This window comes from Protopterus annectens, chromosome 1.part1 (assembly GCF_019279795.1).
Source record: "Protopterus annectens isolate FY-2018-M chromosome 1.part1, PAN1.0, whole genome shotgun sequence".
Taxonomy (NCBI): Eukaryota; Metazoa; Chordata; order Ceratodontiformes; family Protopteridae; genus Protopterus; species Protopterus annectens.
In genome coordinates, this window is record NC_056726.1 from 532190737 (window position 1) to 532214645 (window position 23909).

At 40.5% G+C, this 23909-nt stretch overlaps 1 protein-coding gene across 4 annotated transcripts in view; it reads right to left on the reverse strand.

The window, feature by feature from the left end:
• XPNPEP3 (X-prolyl aminopeptidase 3) overlaps positions 1 to 23909 on the reverse strand; it is a 1069913-nt gene that overhangs the window by 303363 nt on the left and 742641 nt on the right. The gene's annotated exons all lie outside the window — the stretch shown is intronic.

Genomic DNA, 23909 nt, shown 5'->3' on the forward strand with positions numbered 1-23909 from the left:
GCTTATCATTACGCAACCGAAAATGGCTCGAACTCCCCAACTATCTCACCTTTATCCAACTAACTACAGCTCACAAACTCATTCATAATCCTTCCATGTGCCCTGCTCTACCTTCTACACTTAGTTTATTCCATCCTAATAGACCACTTCAATCCAACAACCACTGGTTCTCAAATGTAGAAAAACCCAAACTTTCAGCTGGCCAGATGCTTTACTCCTTTACCATTGCAAAACTTTAGAACTCCCTCCCTCCCCCCAACACTTAGATCTACCCTCTCAGTAACCCTCTTCAAGACATCTCTGAAACAACACCTCTCCTCATCTTGGCTATGCACATGTGCTAACACCACATCTCATATAACCTAACTTCAACCATCACAACTATTCTCACCCCCACTCTACTACTCTGCCATCCTCCTTTCACATCCACATGTCTTTTTACTTACTCCGCCCCTCCATCCTGTCCAATTCCATCTTCTACTAACCCTCATTGACCTACCATTAAACCCTCCAGTCTACTTTCTTCTCTTCCTAACCCTTACAGACCTACAATTGGACCAGGCGAGACATTCAGGCAGCCTACCTTAATATTATACCACCACTTATAACTGCAACAATATCCACTGACTTTGCTGATTCCTGCAATAGGACTCATATAGCCCATTGCTCAGCTATTACACCTCTTAAATGTGTGAAAAGTTTAAGTACATAGTCTCTAATTAATTCCTATATCTGCTTTGCACCCACTGCATAAAGTGTCCTGTATAAATTTTGCTAGCTGAAAACTACTGATATGGAATGTTATCATGTATATACTCTGCATTGCTTGTATAATATCTTTGATTTGAGAATGATTACTTATGTACTATTCTTTTTCTCACCAATTGTATAAGCTGCCAATAATATGTACTAAATGTCTTTATTAATGTAAATTCTGCATTATATGTGAAATGTCATACATGTGGAGCTTTTCTTCCCAGAACACCACTGAAAATGGGCACTTCTGGCTCAGTTGGACCATCCCGGTAAACAAATGCAAATAAATAAATAAATTAAATTAAATTAAATTAATTAAAGGAATAGGAGCTAAAATTATTAGCTAAGAGAGCAGCATGTGTAAAGCCAGGAGTCAGAGGAATTCTTTTGGTTGTAGCTTATAAACAAATGAATGAATGTTCTGTACTGCCTTGACTGGCGCTTAGATTGTATTCCAGACTTTTGCTACACAGTGTGAGTACAGACTGACTGCAGTTTTTGTAAGGATTATTGATGTCAAGTAGATTTTTGTCAGAAGATCAAAGGTGACGATCTGGGAGGTAGTGGTGGAGAACTGTCCTTATAGCTGGGCAGGAAGTGCGATTAAATATCAGCCAATTTAAGAGTTTTTAGAGCAGACTAGTGATGTGTTCTGTGACTTGTATTAGTTGCAAATCAAGCTACACTGAATCACTGTTCTAGTTCTGATTTTAGGCTGGCCTGAAAGTTAGTCCAAATGGAGAACCAAACAGAGAGGGGAACAGGTATGTAGTGGCAAGAGTGACTCTGGTGGATGCTAAAGGAATTTTTGGCTTTACATAGCATTTCATTTTTGTGAGAGTTTTTTTTTATATTGTTCTGTATGTGCATATCATATCTGAGGTTATAATCTATTGTAACCTCCAGCAGTTTTGTAATAGGGCACTATTTCAACTGTCATCTTGTTTGAGGGTGTAATTTTTTATGTTATGTTTCTCATGGAAAGTGACTTGGGGAAAAATATCAGACATCAGTTCTTCAGACAGTGCAATGGCGTGGCTATGGGCACATCCTGTGCCAATAGCTACGCCAATGCAGTCATGGTAGTTTGGGAAGAGGACTACGTTTTTAAAGGCCCTTTTACACAGTATATTCGATTTTACCGCAGGTTTGTGGACGATGTCTTTATTTTATGGGAGGGCGATGAAGATAGTCTTTGTAGTTTTTTATCATCTATCAATGAGTCCACAACTTTTTTACATTTTACGCTTAGGATGTCCTATGAGGAGTTGGACTTCTTAGATGTGGCTGTTGTTAGAGATGAGACAGGGTCAGTTTACACGAAATTACACAGGAAGGATTGCCATGTCAATCATCTCCTACATCGCAATAGTGCACATCCCCCTCATATTTTTAGGAATGTTGTCACTAATCAAGTTATGAGGGCCTCTAGACTTAGTGTCAGAGAAGTAGATTTTGACTGTGAATTAAGCAAAGTTACTGGCTATTTAAGAGAACGAGGTTATGATGATAAGATTTTAACACAACACGTACCTGTGGCTGTCCAGAAGCGAGGTAGAGAAGCAAGGCCTTACTTCTCTCAGAGGAGACAACATACAGATAAGCCCAAGGGAGATCTCACAAGTAATCCACTTAGAATGTGTTTGAAATACACATCTGATGTCAACAGATATACTGAAATCATTAAGAAACATTGGCAGGTTTTGTTGACAGATAGTAGCATAGCTGACATCATTGATACTGTCCCCAGGATTAGCTTTAGGAATGATAGATCCATCAAGAGGCGATTATGCTATCCCAGGGAGAATGCAATAGACAGAAAACACTCTGGCACCAGCCAGTGTGGGTCCTGCAACTGGTGCGGATATATAGACAGTAGTCTGTCTTTTAATCACCCTGACCAAGGGAAGGAATATTTTTTTCATGTTTCAGCTACCTGTGACACCAGACATGTTGTTTATCTTGCCAGCTGTAAGACATGCTCTATGTTTTACGTTGGCAAGACGGATGGACATCTTAGAGAACGTATTAGGGAACACATTTACAACATTAGGAAAGGTAGCACCACCAATGCACTTGCCAAGCATGTCACTAATACTGATCAGACACATGTTTTTAGCTTCAGAGTTATTAGTTTAATTCAAGAGAGCTTAAGGCAAGGTGACATTCATAATAGGACTGAAAATTTAGAAGCAGTGTGGATTACTAAGCTAAGGAGTACAGAAGGGCATGGTCTCAATGAATGTATTCCCTTAAGACCTAGATTAAGAAGAAGGCCATTGAAAAGATAGTTTTTTGCTTTTTGTCTTTTGATATGTTGTTTTTAGTTTTTGATATATGTATTAAAAGTATTAATGTAGCATTTTCATAGCTACGCACTGGAGTTTTTTATTCCTCATTTTAAGCATGTCATGTGTTTTTAAATATTGTAATTAAGGATTAAGGTCATGTGATATGTTTGATAGTATAAAAGGTGTGTATCTGTAGTGCTTGAATTACACCTGAAGAAGCTCGTTTGTGAAAGCGCTTGTGTTTTTGCACTAGTAAAGGCCTTTTTTGGATATTACAGCCATCAGCGTCTTATTTTTCCATTTTACTACACGAAAAATAAAAGTAGCTTATACTACAACTACAATATGTATCTTGTAGACGTTTAAATGATTAGTTGTCTGCATTACAAGTTTATATTTTTATATTCTTCTCTAAATGTTAGACATTTGTACTATGTTGTTGTTTGTCTTTCGGCTTTTCCCGGTTAGGGGTCGCCACAGCAGAACTCCAGTTCACTAATGATTGGCAGTAGGTTTTTTACGGTGCCGAGTTGCCAGCTCGACGCCCAACCTTCAATGAAGACACGCCCATTCACGCATGTCTTTCAGAACGCCACTCGACCGCGGGGAGGACATGCAGACTTCACACAGAAAGCACTCTAGCCGAGAATCAAACGGGAGTACCTCTTGCTGTGAGGCAACAACACTACCGCTGCTGCACAACTAATATTTAAGGGAACTTGTAATAAAGCCGCATATATCACAAAGCATAAAACTAAATCTCTATCCTCATTCAGTGACAACTGCCTTTATCCTAGTCTATCTATATCACTGAAAAAACCCTCTTATTTTCAAAAAATATTTCTTCTCTTTCCACACGTAATCCACCTACTCATTTTTATTAGGATCAGATAAAAGACAGTCACTTGAAATTAAGTAAACAAACGTATGGAGTAAGTCAAAGGAAGCAATTTACCTAGTTCTAAGAACCTGCTTCTTAAAAACTTGCAGGTATGCAATTCTCCTTCTCATCAAACACATCTTAATCTGTTCATAGGTGTTTACTAGGCTAACTACCACAAGGGCCTTTTTAAGCCTAGCCATGCATCCCAAATCTCTGACAAGTTCTGATGCCCTTGATAAGTGTAAGCAGAGGTTTGGGAGATGAACCATTTACATGTTACCTGTGTCCATTAGAGATATAGGTGCAAATCCAGGGATGAATTTCCGGTTTAACATCAAATTGTCCAAGTTGGACTTGAATTAGGTTAGGGAGGAACTCTGCTTCACATGGATGGGGAGCCTGTTCCACAGATGCAGTAGTCTTTGGGATACATACCCATCTCTCCAGTAGGGCCTATTTATGTCACAGGCAAGGTTTATGTCTTTAGAACGGGTAATTCTGGTGCTGTTTATTTTGTGGATATGCAGGAGGTCCATCAGAGTGGGGTCTGACAATGAACTGTAAGGCACAGACTTCCCCTTAAAAGCCTGTAAGAGACAGAATACAAGGATAGGGCCTTGAGGCAGTCTGCACAGGACATTTTACTTGCGCCCTGCATTCTCTTAGTGAGGAACCCCTGTGGACGTTCCAACTGTTGGATATGCCTGGTTAGGTACATATCAAAGGGAGCACTGTACTCCGTGATAGGTCTGATGAATGCCAAACACAGTGGAACAATGACTTCCTTGGACTTACATGCCAAACCTTTGTTTATAAGTTCTGCAATACAGAACGATTTCCTCACCACTGTAGACTCATGATGGTCAAAGACTAGATTATTATCCATGTATGTTCCTGTGTTCCTGACAACTGGGTCAACTCAAAGGGGTGTGTTGTCAATATGATAGTCACCAGGGATGGGGGATGGATGACTTCCCAAAGGATACTATTATGCATTTCTTGGCATTTATTTTTAGTGCATGGCTACGACACCAGTTGTTTGTCTGTGTTAGCCTCTCCTGGAGCACATTTGTGTCAGTGTGAGATTCAATGACAGCTCCTAATTTGCAATCATCTGCAAATTTAGTCAGACAGAGACCTCTGACATTGGCCTTAACTTCTGAGAAGTAAATGCCAAAAAGGAGCGGTCCAAGGACTGATCCCTGAGGGACTCCACTTGTGACTGGCCTCTTTGCAGAGGTGGACTCCCCACTTCTAACTTCCTGGGTCCTGTCTGTGAGCCAGTTGGCTATCCACCAGGTGACATACGGGTTTGTACACAAACTCTTGAGTTTGTCCACAATGCCCGAGTGGGGTACTGTGTCAAATGGCTAGGTAGTGTGAACAATTCTGCAGTCATCCATTGCTTTGGTGACCTTCTCAAAGAAGTCCACCTGGTTGAGCAGGTATGATCTGCCTTTGACGAAACCAAACTGGGTTGGGTCCAGTGTCTGGAGGTTTAGTATATCTCTACTGATCATCTCCATGATAATTCTTTCCATGGCTTTACATATAAGAATAGTGAAACTTATGGGTCTGTAGTTTCCAAGGTCTGCAGATGGCCCACCTTTCTGCAGAGGGATGACCGCTGCCTTTCTCCATTCATGAGGCATGAAACCTGTTTGGAGGCTACAGTTAAATAGTAATTCCAGAGGCCCTGATAGGTAATGTTTCATGCTACTTAGAAGGCATCCTGGCATATTGTCTGGGCCCATTGATGCACTGTTCTTGGTCTTAGAGAGAGCATTAAGGACCTGTTCCCTAGTGATAGTAGGGGGAGTTATATGTGATGATATTTCCGTAGGGAAGGTTGAGGGGAGAGAGGGGTAAAGCTGGAGTGGAATTTATCAGCCAAGAGGTTTGCTATGTCTTCTGGCTCAGCATAGGTGGCTCCATTTACAATGAGGTCTGCACACAATTGTGTACTGCCTTTGAGGTTGCGGACATAGCTGAAGAATGCTTTACTTACCTCAAATTTGGCTTTGATAGACTTTATTTGTCCTTTGAGTTTGTTTAGTTTGATGAAAGTGCTTTTATCCTGCTGGGTGCTGCACCTCCTAATTGTTGCCATGATTTTCTTCCTCCTGTTATACAGCCTGTTGATTTTGTGCTAACACCACGGTGGCTTGTTTTTTTGAGTTAGTTCTGTACTTCTTCCTGGTGGGTACAGCTGCCTCTATGTAGCTATTAACATGCTTACTGCTTCTAACACACCTGTGGTGTCCAAGACACTTGTAAACTGTTATCATATTTTATCATAATCTATGGAAGGCAACCCATCTAAATCTCATTATCATCATTAAACCTCCTTTTTCTGATTTTTTTCTATGTGAGGGCAAGGTGTCTCAAACTGTTGCTACCCCTCTTGATTTAATTCCACTCGCATGCCTTCTTTGACAGTCATGTCTGATTGTCACAGGACTTTTCTTACACAACCCATCCCATCTCTTTGCTAGATGTCCTAATTTCCTCTTGATTTCTCCCTGTCTCTCCCAGATCTTCATCATACTGTCCTGCTGCTTTCTTGCACATGTGCCTGAACCACTGTAATCTGTTCTTTTTCTACCTTCTTTGCAAATGGAGCCACTCTTGTTTCTGCTCTAATGTCATAATTTCCTCGTCTTACAGTATGCATCCTACCACCCATCTCAGGTACTTCATCTCCATCACCTCTAGCTTTCTCAACTGCTCTGCTTTTACTGCTCTGGTTTCTGCACTATAAATTAGAATTGGTCGCACCACTGTTCTGAATCCTTTTTTTCAGCTTCTTTGTCATCCTTCTGTCACTCACTACCCTTGATACTTGGTGCCAGTTGGCTAAGGACCCTTTAATTCTAGCTTTGACCTCCATATTCAGACTTCCCTTTTTCTCAACCACCCCTCACAGATACTCGAAGCTGTTAACCTGTTCCACTATTTTTCATTCTATCTCACCTTTCAGCTTTTTCTGATTTCCCCCCCATTTGCTGCCCTGACAACTGTTTTGTCTGTAATCAATTTTACTCCATGTGTCTTAAGTTTTCATTGTCTGCATACAGCAGGTATTTAGAGCTGTCCCTTCCAAACTATTTGTAAATGTAGTCCAACGCCAATATGATCAGCAGTGAGCTCAGAGCTGTACCGTGATGCACACCCACTCCCAATGGAAACCTTCATTTGAGTTTGAACACTGTTTCTACTTGTGCCACTGGGTCCTTGGCATAGCCTGCAGTAACTTTACTAATGTTTCCAGGACTCTGAACCATTGCAGGACTGCTGAAATCAACTTTCTTGTGACCTTGTAATAAGCCTTCTCCAAGTCTGGGTATGCCCAGTAGGACTCTTTCTTCATCTTTAGTTTCTTTACCAATATCTTACTGCAAACACTGGGTTGGCTGTGCTGCATCCTGATCTGAATTCAAACTGCTCATCTCCCGTCTTACTTTCTATTACTCTGCACATGCATTTATCAATTAACCCTGTAAATCGCACAGTGAAAAAAAAAACAGCTACAGTGTTAATGCCCATCTTAATTGTAGAATCAAACAGAAAATTTACTACAGCCCATAAATGGGTATGCCACCAGTTCTAATATTAATATTACAGCTGCTGTTTAGCATCTTATTCCGTGATAGCTGCTCTTTGCAAATCATAAGATATTTCTTAAGTTCATATTCAAGTGAAAATATATTTTGAGACAGCACAAACATGACGATTAAAATAAAACACACCAAAGTTACATTATATGCATATAATAAGGTAAGAACTTTAAAAACAGGGAATGGCTCTTGTATAATAAATACCCAATACCCCATACGACAAATTGCATGCCACAACTAACATTCATATCAGTGTGAAAAATTATTGCAGGCTTTTACAGTACAAATTAACAACTGTTTTCCTTTAAGAAGGCATTCAAAATTGGCCATGAATATAGAACATCAGTGCAATGGGAGACCCACCATCTTTTCTAGGGAAAAGATTTCAGTTATATAATTTTTTTAAAACTAGGTGGTTTTAAACTGTGCACTGTCATCTCTCTAAGTGGCAGAAATATTTTTTTTATTAACTCTGTACTAAAATGTTGAAACAAAAAAAACTTCACAAAGCAGTAAATAAAACAATTAGCTCCAAATACAATATATATGCATACAGTATAATGCACATACACACATTATATATATATATATATATATATATATATATATATATATATACACATACACATATACACACACACACAACGGACTACTTTTTATACGTAAACTGGAGAGGAACTGTTCTTACCTCTTAATTTATTACTAATTTTAAGTATGATAAAAACATATTTTATCATTGGCTAAATATTTTTATACTAAATTTTTTTTTCTTAAAATTAATGTGTTTCATCAAAATTAAAATGTGGAACAAGTAATATGGGGTCAGAATGGTTAAAAAAGATCTTTATCAAGAATAAAATCCTCTACCAAATATGATATAGACTTAATAAATGATAACACTTTTACAGGCTGACATATTAGATAATAAATTATTTAAAATGAATAAACCAGTTTTGAGATAACATATTTAAAATGTAATGCATTATGTCACTACAGATTACACTTTGACCTCAAATACTGATCAGTTCATTACCTGCAGCTTTAAGGCTGGATATAAGGGCCTTTTATGACACTTTACTGACTGCCAAGTGTAGACATGTACTATGGTAATCTCTCAAATGCATACCATTATCAGAATTTCAGATATGCTAAATACATCGACTGTAACTCAGAAAACTGTCAGTGTTTACAGTTTAATTATGATATGGGACACGCACATCTTTTAATAACAATGCTATCTTGAAAGAAGCTAGTCACAAGCTATATTTCAACAACTTAATATAATAAAGTTTTTTTTAATTTTCTGTAGCATTTTAAGGAAAATGTATTTAAATATGATGTAAGTATATAAATTTAGCACTCTGTATAACACAAGTCTTACTTTTCAAACATAATTGCCTCTTGCTTACATTTTCATCACTGTGTCAGAGTTTTCATGGAATAAACAATGCAAAAGGTTGTTTATGTGATAAACACCACAGTAAAGAGAATGTTTCTGCAGTAGATAGTGAAGACAACTAGGAAACTCAAAAAGCCAGGTACACTGTCTTGCTAACTGAAGCATAAAAATGCATTTTAAGAAAATACAAAAAATGCTTTTTCAGTCTTTTATACAACTTATTGAAACTAAAATCCTATATTAAATAAATTGCACCTTCAAAGTTTTTCAGAGCAATCATGAATACAGTAAAAGTATAATCATGCTGAAAAACATGCCACAATTTCTAAAGTGTTTACTAAAACAACAGGTTTGTGATCCAATCCCTTTATGTTTCTTCCCCACACAAAACTCCTCTCTTCATGTATTATTTATTTGTTTATATTTTAATAACAATGCCATAATAACCAAGTTAAGTTCTCATTATATCTTCTATTTATATAAATTTTTTGCTTTTTTTCTCTATAATTTTAGGTATCTCTCTTTAAAAGTTCTGTTTTAACTAATATCTAAAGCAGTATTTTCATCTCCTTTGTATGATGACTCAAGTGGCATAACTCAAACAGCACTTAAAAAAAGGAGATATAATATACAAGCCATTTACAAAACCTAATATGAACAATACTTTGTAAAAAAATACGAAAAAGAAGTTAAGTCCTACCATAACGTTCCATCTGAGTTGTTGATCTTCTTTCATTCATCATCGATGTGTTCGTTTCCGAGCCCTTGGAACAGAGTTGGCCTAATACCAAGCTTGTGCCAACCAAAAACTCTCGAGCTAAGCTCCTACCCACAATATGCCCTTCTCCCTGTTACCTCAGATCGATTTTTCCCGTGTTGTACTAGTAAAGCAGAGGCCATTTCTCCGCAAATGCCCCAAGTACTTGGACCCAAAGTTTCACCCAGGAGCCTTTGGCGGAGGAAGGAGAGTGGGAAGTGATGAATGAAAGAAGATCAACACCACAGATGGAACATTATGGTAAGAAATAACTTCTTTATCTGATGTTGTTGATCTTCCTTCCATTCATCACTGATGGGACAGAATCCCCAGCTACCTTGTGAACCTTGGGCGGCCCTTATGGAAGAACGTCCGTGAGCACCACTCAGCCAAAGGCAGCTCTCCCTCTGGAGACCACATCCAATTTGTAACAATTGATAAAAGTGTAGGGTTTAGCTCAAGTAGCTGCTGCACAGATATCATCCACAGAAGCTCTGGAGTGGAAGGCTACAGACATTGCCATAGATCTAGTAGAATGGGCTTTAACATTTCCTGGCGTGGACTCTTTTGCAAGTGAATAAATGTAATGTATGCAGTCCCTTAACCATCTTGACAAAGTGACCTTGGAGACAGAGTTTCCCATTCTAGGTCCAGAGAAGGAAATAAAAAAGTTGGTCAGTTTTACGTAGTGCTTTGGTTCTGTCTAAATAAAATCTCAATTGTCTGTGCACATCCAAGGAATGTAAATAGTATTCCCCTTTATTAGAAAAATTCGGGAAAAATACTGGCAAATCGATGGACTGATTGATGGAAAAGTCCGAAACAACTCTGGGGAGGAAAGATGGATTTGTCCAGGGTGATGCTCTGTCCTTGTGAAAGACTCGATAGGGCCTTTTGGTGCATAATGCCTGAAGCTCAGAAATTTGTCTGGCTGACATGACGGCTACCAAGAAAAGGGATTTCCATGACAAGAATTTGAAGTCAGACTTAGCTGCAGGCTCAAATGGACGTTGAGTTAAACACTGGAGAACTAACGTCAGATTCCATGGTTCTATAGGTTGTCTGATTGGGGGTCTAATGTGAGAGACCCCTTTGAAAAATGTTTTGCATAACCAAAGCAAGATGAGGGGAAAACCATCCAACCCATTATGACAGTTTGAAATAGCCACTAGATGCACTCGTATGGTGGAAGCTGCGGCTCCATCCTTGAAGAATTTAGATAGGTATTGCAAAACTGCTACAACTGGAGCTGAGTACGGATCTAGCATCTTTTTCTTTGACCAAAAAACATTTGTCTAAATATAGCTTTCTGGTGGATGGTTTATGAGAGGCCAGAATAATGTCGCGAACAAGTGAGGTGAGGTCATCCTGCCTGGCAATCAACAGAAGTGGAGAAACCAAGCTGTCAGCTTGAGACTGGATAGTTTAGGGCGACTCAAACCTTAGGGGTGAGAAATTAGGTCTGAAAGAGGGCCCAGAACCTATGACTGACATAACAGGTGAGGCCGAAGGAAGGGGAACCACAATTGTAGAGGCCAAAAGGGGCTATGAGGATCACTTTGCATTTCAACTGAACAGCTTTCTTTATGAGTTGGGGTATCAGAGGAATTGGGGGGGATAGGCATATAGCAGTCCTGTGGGCCAATCGTGAATCACAGCACCCCTCGGGGACTCCCCTTTAGGGGGAATAGGGCAAGACAGCTGCTGCATTTGTTGATTGACGCGGAGGTAAATAGGTCACAGCACAGCTGACCCCAATGGCTGAAAATTTCTGCTGTGATGTCAGAATTTAGGGACCACTCATAAGGCAGGAGACTACATCTGCTCAACTTGTCTGCAATCACGTTGGAAATCCCCAGGATATGCGTTGCTGTCAGAAAGTGGTTGGAAGCTATCACCCACTGCCAAATTCTCATGGCCTCTCGACACAGAGGATAGCACTTGGTTCCTCCTTGCTTGTTGATAAACCAGACTACTGATATGTTGTCTGACTGAATTGCAATCATTCCAGAAGGAACAACAGGTTGAAATGGTTCCAACGTTAACAGCACCATTCTCAGCTCTAGAACGTTGATATGCAGGTCGGCCTCCTACGTAGACCATGTGCCTTGGACTGTTTTTCCCTGAAAATGCCCACCCTATCAGGGAAGCATCCGTGGTCACAATGGCTTTAGGTTGAGGGTACTGGAATGGGCGGCTCCAAAGTTCTGTGTCTGGCCTCATCCAACAAAGAAGGTCCTGCTTGCAAGAACTGGTTATCTGATTTGAAAATTCAGAGGATGGTAATTCGGAAACCATTGAGAGAGTAGAAGCCATTGAAGTAATCACATATGCAGCTTCGCAAGAGGCACTATTGATATGGCAGATGCCATTGATCGTAAAACCCAAAGAACCTCTCTCACTGAGACTTTGTTTTGACAGAGTATCAGATTGAGCTGGAGCCTCAATCTCTGAAGTCTGTGAGCTGGTAGCGACACCAGAAAAGAGTGGGTGTCGAAGACTGCTCCAATGAATTCTATGTTCTGCACTGGAGCAAGGTTGGATTTCTCCCAGTTCACTGTTATCCCCAAACTTTTCACCAGGAAAAAAAGTGTACTGCAGGGCTTTTACTAGAAGATGCTTGGTGGGGGCGGTAAGGAGCCAATCGTCCAGATACGGAATGCTTGGAATCCTTGCAGTCTCAAGTAAGCTGTAACCACCGCCATGCACTTTGTGAACACTCTGGGGGCTGTGGAGAGTCCAAAAGGCAGGGCATGAAACTGGTAATGATTGGCTCCTAGCCGGAAGCAAAGAAGACTCCTGGAGCGTTTGCCCATTTTGATGTGGTAATACGCGTCCCGGAGATCTATCGACCACATCCAATTGCCCTCCATTAGAAAAGGGAGAACGGACTGAACTGTGCCCATCCGGAATTTGGCTTGGGCAACAGACTTGTTCAAATTGTCGAGATCCAGAAAGGGTCTCCAGTCCCCCGTCTTTTTTGGCACCAAAAAGAATCTTGAGTAAAATCCAGATCTGCATTGGTCTGGTGGGACTAATTGGATGACTCTTTTTTGATACAGCTTGTTTATTTCTGCAGCTGCTTCCTCCCTTTGACTGGGTGGAATGTCTGGAAGTTTTTTTGGAAGATTTGGGTAAGTGATAAGGGGGATGGTGTAACCTCTGGTTATGATCTTCTGCACCCAATGATCGGTGGTTATTGAATGCCAGGCAGCTTGGTGCAGAGAGAAACAACCCCCGACTGCTTCCAGAGGAAAGCAATAAGGCCGCTCTTCAGGAGCAGTGATAAGGCAGCCCAGAGAAAGAATCCCTGGGTCCCTGGTTACGTGGACCCCCCCTCTGCCTTGGTAAGGGTGTCTTCCAGAATTGTTACCCCCTCTGCTCTGGGGGTATTATCACCATGTGTGGCACGGAAAGGACCCTGAGATTTTTTGTGCCACATTTTGCCACACCTCTGGTTCCTGGAAAAGGAGCATTGAGGACTGGAAAAATGTAGACCCACGGCATACAGGGTCTTACCATCCTGCTCACACCTGGCCAGAGTGTCCTTCACCTTGGGGCCAAAAAGGGAAGATGCTTCGATGGGAGCATTCAGGAAGGAAGACTTGAAAGGATCTGCAAGATCACAAAAGTGCATCGAGGCATGGCGTCTCACAACTATGTCTGAACTCGCAGTTCTAGCTGCCGCCCCTTCAGTTGCATGAGAGAGCAACCTCATGGACGAATTGGAGATAGATTTCAGGGTTGCGAGCTGCGAGGCAACTTTATCCCTTACCTTGTCAGGCATCTGTCCTGCAAGAGTTTCAGAGAGTTTGGATATCAAGTCTCTTTGGAACCTCGTAAAATGTGTCAAGAATTTCAGGGACCATATGGCAAAGGTCACTGAAGCAAAGATTCACTTCCCTAATCTGCCCATGTCCCGAGACTCATTGTTGGGGGGTGAACAGTATGACTCTCTTCAGAGAGATCCTTTTTCGTGCCTGCCACCACCACCATAGCATCGCCTGGTAAACCTCTGGACCAATGTGGGTTTTCCTCGGGGGGAGAAAGCATCTTGTCAGGTCTCAGAGGGATTGACTCAACAGAATCAGGGCCCTTCCAAGCAAGCTGCACCACGAGTTGTACTAGCTCGTCTACAGATGGGGTCACCCAAGAGGTATATGGTCAGGCATGAAAAGCCTGCAGAAACACGGACTCCTTGGAAGAAGGATTAGTGGGCTTCCAGTCATCCCTCTGTTTCAACATTTCAAGGATGTCTCCAAAGGAGACATCCTCGGGGGGGGTGACCGTGGGGACCCTTCACCATTGGAATCTGTGTCCTCTGTTAAGAGACTCTTCAGGAGAGTCCAAGTGCTTCCTCTTGCATGATCTCTTCCATGGGGGCTCCTCAGTGGGGGCTTCTGAGGAGATTCTGAAGAGGAGGCACACTGCAACAGAGGGTTCTACGGCTTTCCTGCCCGGTGCCCCGGGGAGGTGGCCTGTGACAACTGTAGTTCAGGGGGAGAAGTCTGGAGTTCCAATGCTGGCGGAATGCTTCCAGAAGCAAGAGTCCTCTCCAAAGCTCAGAAAGCAGGTCTGCCTGAAGAGGGATTGGAGCCCAGAACCATGAAGGACATCCTCAGAACTGGGGTCACACCCCACTCCATCGAACCCACTCCCGAGGATGGAGCCTCAAGCAGGATCGGTGCAGAGAGGACTCCTGGCACCGAGGACGGAACCGTAGAAACACTCCGAACCGTGCCATGAACTGAGGAGCCTCAGCCCAGTCATGGGGTTGAGGAAGGCCTGGTTTAGTGGGAACCAAAGGCCAAAGAGACAGTCCCGGAGCCCCAGTGAGGCCCATTACTGGTGCCGAGATAAGGGGTTCCAAAAAGGACGTCGGAGTAGAAGGTTTTGAAACTGGTATAGTCACAGGAGACTAGGATGGAGTCCATGGAGAAGTCAACCAAAGTCCCGCAGGAGGATGGGTCCTAGAAGGAGTGGGTACCCCCCTGACTGTCAACAACTGGTCCACAAAACGCACCACATCAAGTTCTGAAAGGCTCCTGGTGGATCTAGTAGATACTCCCGATGGGGAGTCAGGTTGTTCTAAGAACGGACTGTACACTTGTCCTAGAAATGGGTCTGTAGAGGGGGAGTGTCAGGCCCGTGGTGTGGAATCTACTGTCATCGAAGTCTCAAGTTTGGAGACCGGAAGCAGTGGAGTCAAATCAGTATTTGTCGGGACTGCAAAAGGGCTTGGTGCCAAGAGGCACTTAGAGCCGACACAGAAGGTTCAGTCGTAATTGCAGAGATAGGCATTGAAGGCGTACTCAGTACCGAAGTCATACTAGTTGTTGTAAGGTCGACAGACGCTGCCAGAGATAGTATAGGAGCCGAAGCTGGCGTCGACATAGGAACAGCCAAAGCTGGAGAGGACGAGGTCGGTGCCGATGAGGCAGACTTATGCTCCGAAGATAACTTAGGCACTTTAGGATTTACAGATTTGCCCTGGTCACCCAATGGTGAAGAGAGGACAGAGTGGGACCTTTTCTTATGCTTGATTGGAGGGTATGAGACCTCTGTCGCAGAAAGGGCCTCTGAAAAGGGCGACTTAAGTAGGCCCTTCAGAATCAATGTATTCTTGCATTCGTTCAAGGTGCGCTGATTGAAACTTTGACAAATCATACGGGGGCTTGCACCAAAAGATGGGGCACCCCCAAACAATAAATGCAATCATCATGGGAGTCACAATTAGGAAGTTTACCCTTATATTAAGCACAGTGCTTAAAACCCGATGCGCCCTTCTTATCAGACATCATGAAATTTACACACCACAATCCAAGTAGAACACTACAGAAAAAATCTAAACTCTACTATCTCTAAGTCTAAACTATCTAAATAAACACTAAACCTATGAAATATGTCAAAAAACACACAACCAGTTAGTAAAAAGGGAGAAAAAGAGGAGAAATATCAACGATGGTATTCAAGAAATACCACAAGGGTAGGGAGAAAGGCCGTACCACCAATGGTACTTAAAAGTTTACCAAAAGGGTAGAAACAGGAGTTGAAAGGTCTAAATATAGCTGTAAGATAATAGAAATACCAATAGAAGCCACAAACAAAAAGGAAAAATACGAAATATCCTGAGAGATATCAAAAAGTTTTCTCTTAGCTGAGAGTTCGGCTGAAACGCGGCTTGACGGCTATGCGGCAAATGAGATCTGAGGTAACAGGGTGAAGGGAATTGTGGGTAGGAGCTTAGCTCGGGAGTTTTTGGCTGGCGCAAGCTTGGTATTAGGCTGCCTTGGTTCCAAGGGTTCGGAACGGAACCCCGTAAGTGAAGTGATGAATGGAAACAAGGTTAACAGCATCAGATCAATACTATTTAAAACAACATTGTTCCAAAGACAAGCCTGTAGTACCCACTATTTAGTATGATGCAGTTAAGTGGAGACATATCTGATGTTACTAATGGTACAGGGCAGATTTTGTATTATCAGAACTATAAAAGAGAATTCTTTGCTAACAAGGGCATAAAATCTCCCTTGCTGACTAAAATGAAATCAAGGGCCATCTTGTTTTACAGATTCATTAGCCTGACTACAACCCTCTCAGCTAATACACTACCCAGGGAATCTCCATTTTTTTATTTTAACTTTCCCTAACAAACTTGATGACAGTCTAACTTCTTTAATGGCACAAGCTACATAATACATACTGGAAAAAGAATGGAAAATATCTTTGCTTGGCTATTTCTCATTGTCTTCTAACATTATTCTGGGGTATGGTAATATAGTCCTTGACTGCAGGAAGAATACAGCCAGGATGGCAATCTTACTTCCAGCTAGTAGGTACCCATCTGTCTCTGCAAATGTAGTAGTGGGATTGAACTGTATTAAGCTTTCACCCCACTCATATGGGAAAGCAATTCATGTTGCTGTCTGGTGATGTTATACCTATTGCTTCCTATAGCATGATATATATTCTATTCAAAACAGATACTTCCTCAAACAGCTACAGCCAAACTAAATGAAAGTGATGTTATTCCACACAATGCTGAGTGGACAGTTTTTCTACAAAGTGTATTTTCAGTAGCTGCATGACAGATGTGGGAATCCCACCTTCTGTATGATGTGAGACAGAGCTATCAACTCAGCAGTTGCTTGTTTTTCAAGTCCATGGCATAAGGATTCATTATTCCTAAAAAGGAACTGACTTTCCAGCCTAGAGGCAGAGATATACTTAGTACACTAAATAGTCCAAAAACACATACACAGATTTATCTTGCAGGATCATTTTTGGTCAAGGGGGTTTGTAGCAAACTGTTTATTAAGCAAAACTAGTCACTTTTACTAGCTGTTACAATTTTCGGAAAACAGGCCTAAAACACTGACTGCACTTCTCAAGAAGAAGAAATGCATTTTCTCCTCTGGAGTTCAAGGTTCAATTCGCCTAACCAGGAAAAACAGAAAAACTCACCCATCTCATGACAAGCCAAAAACCAAAGTCCAGGTTACAGTGAGGCAGCAAGAAAAGACAACCTCTAGGGATTCATAGCAATCATGGGCATTGTCGTATCCAAAACCAGGCAACTACCCAGGGCCCTGTACTGGCTGCATGACCAGGCCACAACATAAAAAAAAGTTTTCCTGCTCATAGCCACAACATTACTGCTTGCATTTAAATCAAAATAATATTATTGCTTTAAAAGTTTCATTTCCTGCTCTTTTTATTGGTAGAGCTGTTAAACCAATAAAATGCAACACACAGGCACAGGCGTGCACACACACACACACACACACACACACACACACACACACACACACACACACACAGTGAATGACAGGCTTTGTAACTTTCGAGTGAGATTTAATCTCACAGCAGAACAGGCAGGAGGGACACATGAACTACACAAACATGGCAGCGTTAATGGATGGAATTTATTTTCTGTGGCAGAAGAGCAGCAGCATTAGGTATGGAGCTATATAAGTAGTGATTAGTGATGTGTGTGTGTATTAAATGCCCCCTGTTAGAGAGGGCAATTTAGTTAAGTGACTTGCTCAGACAAACACTGTACCTTGGTTACAGGAAGCAAGAGCCTTAATCCTACACAACTGACAGACCTCCATTAACTTTTTTCCCATTTGGTAAATCAGACAGGATTACAGTCAATGTCAGTCATTTGAGTTTCACAATTTTAGTATTTCATATCTTACATGCTGATGCAACACCTGTTCTGATAACTTTTTAAGTGATTTAGAGTGGTCTGCTTTTATTTAACTCCACTTTTGCAGAACATCTCTGATTTTGTCTCATATTTATGCCCTGACCTTGAGCAAGTCATTTAACCACTGTTTTGAAGCAACTGGAAATTTGGGCTAGGTTGCTCAGTGGTCCCCTGGACTGCAGGCCTAGTAATTAGTACATATTAACCAGAGTAGTTATGGTGTTCATAGGTTCATAGGAGATTACTAGGCTAACAGCTTAAGAGCCCTTACAAGCCTAGCCAATATAACCCAATTTTACCCAATATATAGCCCCTAGGGGCAAGAGGATGGCATGGGTTTGTGCCTATGCCTTGAGTACGTTACAGATTGCTCCTGTCCAAAAGAGACATAGGTGCTACCTCAGGTGTGAATTTGCGATTCCCCATCCATTGATCTAAACTGCATTTGAAGGGGGCCAGGGAAGGGTTCTGCTTAATGTGAATAGGAAGCCTGTTCCAAAGAAGAAGCAATCTCTGAGACACATATCTGTCTCTCCAGCATGTTTTAATTCAGTCCCTGACTAAATTTAAGTCCCTAGATTGGGTGACCCTTGTGCTGTTTGACTTGCAGATGTGTAGCAGCTCCATTACAGTTGGATTTGTGAGTGCCTTGTAGGTCAGGCATAGGTCGCCCCTTAATAGTTGTTAGGAGACATAATAAAGGGATAGGGCTTTTAGTCTATCCCCATAGGACATGTTTTTTACACCCTGTACTTTCTTTGTGAGGAACTTCTGAGGTTACTGCAGCTGCTGAAAGTGGCTAGTCAAGTACACGCCAAATGGAGCATTGATTATTGATCTCATGAGGGCTGAATACAGTGGGACTATAATTTCCTTGGATCTGGATTCCATACCTTTACTTATAAATTGTGCCACATAGATAGACTTCATCACTACTGTGGACAAGTGGTGGTCAAAATTCAGAGTACTATCCATCTGCATACTTAGATTTTTCACCTCTGAGTCCACTCTTAGGGGTATACCATTGATGTTGCAAATTGCAGGGGTATCTAACTTCCCAAAGGGTATGACAATGCATTTTTTTACATTTCGTTTTAGGCCATAGTTCTGGCACCAATCACTTGTCTGACATAGAATCTCCTGAAGGACTGCTATATCACTGGGGGATTCAATGATTGCCCCCAGCTTGCAGTCGTCATCAAACTTTGTCATCCAGAGGCATTCCACATTAGCCTTGACTTCAGAAAATCTGCTACAGCATTTATAGTCTGTAATTGTTTGTTTTATTCACTGCACTAAAGAAAGAATTCATTCATTAATTGGCTTGGATTGTGTAATACAGTCTAACCATGCTGCATTTTAGTAATATATTTTTGCAGTACCTCCTTTACATCTTTCAGCAAATGCAAAGGGACTGAGATTTGTCAGGTCATATAGTCTGAACAGGAGTGGTCCCAGCACTGAGCCCTCTGGCACACCATTAGTAACTTGTCTCTTGCTGGATCTGAAGAAGTAACTTGGCAGTCGCACAAAAAAACAAACAAAGGCTGAGGGAATTAAACCATGTACTACAGGAAAGGAAAGTTATACTCAACAGGAACATCACTACATGAGCCATGTTCTTTGGATATGATTCTTGGTTTCCTTAATCTTGATGGTGTGGTGCAAAAAATGGACATGGAGTCCAGCAGTTTAATGTTAATATCTTAACTATGGATATTTTTTTAATTTAGTTTGCTTTTTGCAAGCACACAGGTGTGAAATGCGAGTGTTTAGACTATAACAGTTTTTTCTATCACATAGTGTGGATGAGTAAGGCTATGAGTTGTTAAGCAGTTGTTTCCTGCAGTACATGGGTTAATTCTCTCAGCCTTCATTTGCCTTGTGTGTGACTCTGCCAAGTTACTTCAACAGACAGTACACCCCTGGGTTACACCTGAAAAGGGAGATGTGTTTAGTGGGCTGTTTCAGGTTGTTAGCAAATGCATTATATATGTCTTTTGAATTTCTGCACCCTTCACATAGACAATAATTAATACTATACTACATACTATTTAAGCATGAATCTCACCATATCTCTTGTAATTTAATAGGTTGCCAGATGCATTTTCACTAAATGTGACCTTCAAGGGAAGAGGTGTTTACTGTTTCTCATGCTAAGTTGGTTTTCAATGCAAGAGTGTTTTGTTTAGAAAATGGCTGTAAAAGTAAATTTTGAAATAAAACTTTTAAATTAAATCCAAATCTCTGCTACAATTGTAAAAGTAATAGTAAGAAGAAAATAGTGCAAACACGGACAGGTTTGAACAGTGTTTATGGTAACTAGAGAAAGAGAGAGCCAACTAATGGGATATTGGTATGGCTGGCAGGGGCCCGATTCATTAACCTTCATAGGACTTGTTTTGTCCATGATTCAGCTTCATTGACTCTGGAGTTTTATGTTGCAACAATACAGCATTAGTAGCCATTCAAGTAGGTCAGACCTGTACTGAATGATATCAGAAGGGAATAGCTATTTTTGCTGACAGAGAAGACACAGAGAGGTAAAAGACGAGAGACGTAGGTGTCCTGCAGGCATGTAAGACCCCTCCCCAAAATGTATTATATATGCACTGATATTTCTGATTTTTGTATGACTTGTGCATTGTTGAACAAAAGCTGCTGCAGCATTTATATAGTCTGTAATTGTTTTGCTTTATTCATTGTACTAAAGAATGAATTAATTAATTAATAGGCTTGGACTGTATAATACATTCTAACCATGCTGCATTTTAGTAATATATTTTTGCAGTACCTCCTTTACATCTTCCAGTAACTGCAAAAGGATTGAGGTTTGTCAAGTCATATAGTCTATATTATCTGGAGTGATGATTAGAGCATTTTGATCTTCAGCATCCATTATGTTGTCATTGTTGCATCTTCTGTGATACAATCTTCTCTACAAGACTGGATTCTAATGGATTTCTGCATTTAGTTACTCTAGCAGGTAGTGCAGAGGACTAAAGTTCCAAATTGTTAATAAGCTGCTTTTTGTGGCAAAGGTGCAGGATTTGAATCTTTCCAACTTCATTTACTTAATGTGTGACATTAATCAAGTCACTTAATCAGACAGTACTCTGGAACAACTGAAAATTTGGTCTAGGCTCTTTAATTTTCTCTTGGACTGCATTCTTAGTAACTAAAACCCTGTTGTTGTTGACAGCCATCTGCTATTGCATACCTGATCTAGTTCAGGAAACATTATGGCACTATCACCACTACACCAATTTTTTTATGCAACACAGGTAACTTATTCTTCAGGGGCAGCAGGCATTTGTAGGTGAAGCACTGGAATAGAAAGTTGTTTGCCAGAAACAACTTCTGCATTAGTAATAGTTCTCTTTAACATGAAATTATTCAGATAACTTTTACTTCTGCAAAGACTGTGCATATTGACACAGCATATCTAATTAAGTGGTTAATATTTCTTACACTCTCAACTACATTTCTATTTAAACTATGCTATACCTGGCTGGAGCTTATGGTATGATGCTAGTGATCTTTACATAGTTTACTGTAATTCATTCAAGGCTACCAATAAAGTACATGTAACTTATTTCTTCATAACAATAAGGGATGTACTGTCAACAAAGTGGCTATAACTGCTGCTGGTGGTGGGGGCTTTTTGTGGATAAAATTACCTTATGCTCTTGTCAATTGGCCATTTTAAAAATATTTACTTTGCCTTTGCAGAACTAATGACCATGTGTGTGAATTAAGTAGGAATACTTTTGGCTACCATGTGTTTGGGTGAAACAAATTTGAAACATGTGACTGTGGTCATTATCTTCATCAATACAGACATCTGATTAGGATGCAGTTAATAATGTAGCTATAATTGCTGAGTTTGAGGATGTATGTAGATAAAAATGACTGACCCTGCTGAGTTGATTAAGTTAAAAAGTCATTAGTCTGTTTTTGCAGGACTACTGTGCATCCCTGTAAAGCAAATTGGAATACTTTACTGTGTCCATTGTTATCACAAATAGACATGTGATGTGTACACAGCTCATTTAGTGTCTGTAACTGCTGAACAAAGATAATGGTGGATTATGATGACAGCACTTTTTGTGGCCTTTTATTGTTGAGATGTTCTGAATGGGAACTTTTGTTATTACTGGTTCATACATTTTGTTTCACTGATTACTGGGAAATGTTCAAAACCATAAAATTATACATACTCTACCAAATGTTGTTTTAAATTATATTTCTTGCTAAATACAGCAACCAGGAATGTGAATCAAAGAACACATGCTTTTATGCACGGTCCTAAAATGTGTGCAGGAGGCTCATGGTTTGAAAACAGCACACTGACCAAGGTACATTTAATCAGCCACTGGCCAAAAGCATTTTCAATGAATATGAGTTTCATGGGAACAGAAGTTTAAAGTTGTTTATCCTAAGACTGTTTTCAATGTGTAAATGTTTTGTTTAGAGAGAGTGAAAAATTTAAAACTTTCTAAACACTAATAATAGAAAAACTTCAAAAGGTTGAACACTTAGCTGAAAAAGAAGGCTTGACATGGCTGTACAGCAATGCAGCAAATGAGATTTGAGGTAACGGAGCACAGCATTGTGAGTAGGATCTTGGCTCGAGAGTTTTTGCCGGACGCGAGCTTGGTATAAGGCCATCTCGATTCCGAGGATGGAACCGATAACCCATCAGTAAGGAATGAACGAAGATTAACATCAGATTATGAGTTTCAAGGGAACAGAAGTTTACTGTTGTTTATCCTAAGTCTGTTTTCAATGTGTAAATATTTTGTTTAGCAAATGGCTCAGTGCTTCTGTTATAAAATATGAAATAAAAGTTTTAAATTATTTTCACAACTACAGAGATGTGGATTTAAAGTAGAAAATAAAATGCACACTAACAGCTTTGAAAGTGCTTATGGTAATTGAGGAGAGAGAACCAAGTAATGGGACACTGAAATGGGGGGGGGGCATAGTCCATTATCCTACCTAGGTCCCCATTTGATCATGATCTGGCTCTGATCATGAGAGGGAAAACATATGACTAAACATCAAGACTTCAGACATTAACACTAGTTCCATCAAAAAAGTGCAAAAATACAAAAACAGCACTTCTTTAGAAGGGGCAAGCCCCTGCTCTTTCCACATCTTTAAATATGCCATCTCTGAGTGAGATCACACAGCACTGAGTTAAAGAGAAACTTTCTTACTCCTCAATATTCTGTGATCTTGTGGTATTCAATATCAGTAGACAGTTTATGACCAACCATAAGAATCGATAAAAATATGTATATCGATGTGAAAGATGAGATGTACAGAGAAGGAAATATGTTAGTGTATGTATTACATTTCAAGATGGATTCCTGATTGTTTTTTGGTATGTGTCTGATTATTTACTTCCTGCCTTGCAGAAACTGCTAACAGGACAGAAATGTAGAAAGCTCTGTTCTTTCTAAAATGTTTGGTTATAGAATTCTGAACTCATGCCTAATATGGAAAGTAATAAACAAGAAGTCGAGAGAGCTTAGCAAAATTAATGCTATAGAGCTCCTTTTTAATTAGTCAGTGGCTGTTCTAAGACTGTTATAATAATTTTGCTTTTAGTCAAAGTAAAAAAAAAAATCTATGATTCTAATGTTCAAGGAGATAGGACTTTGATTTCCCAATCTCTCCATGTTTCTCTTTACAATAAAGAATATTTTCATTCTCTGCTGAAACGTGTCATGTGAAAGTTATTGGGCACCTTAACACTGACCATTCCCGTTTCTTCAAACCTGGGCAAACCATCAGGACACTCTTGGTGAGTATGAAGGGATGTTTGGCCTTACATTTAGGCAGCAATAATGTCTTCTCTTCTTAGAAAGACATGACACTAAAAAGAAGATAAATGGTTCCTTCACTGTGGAGGGAGTTTATTTCCAACTCAGGAGGCCATCCACCACAGTCAGGCTGCATACAGCTGGAAATCTCTGTACTTATGTT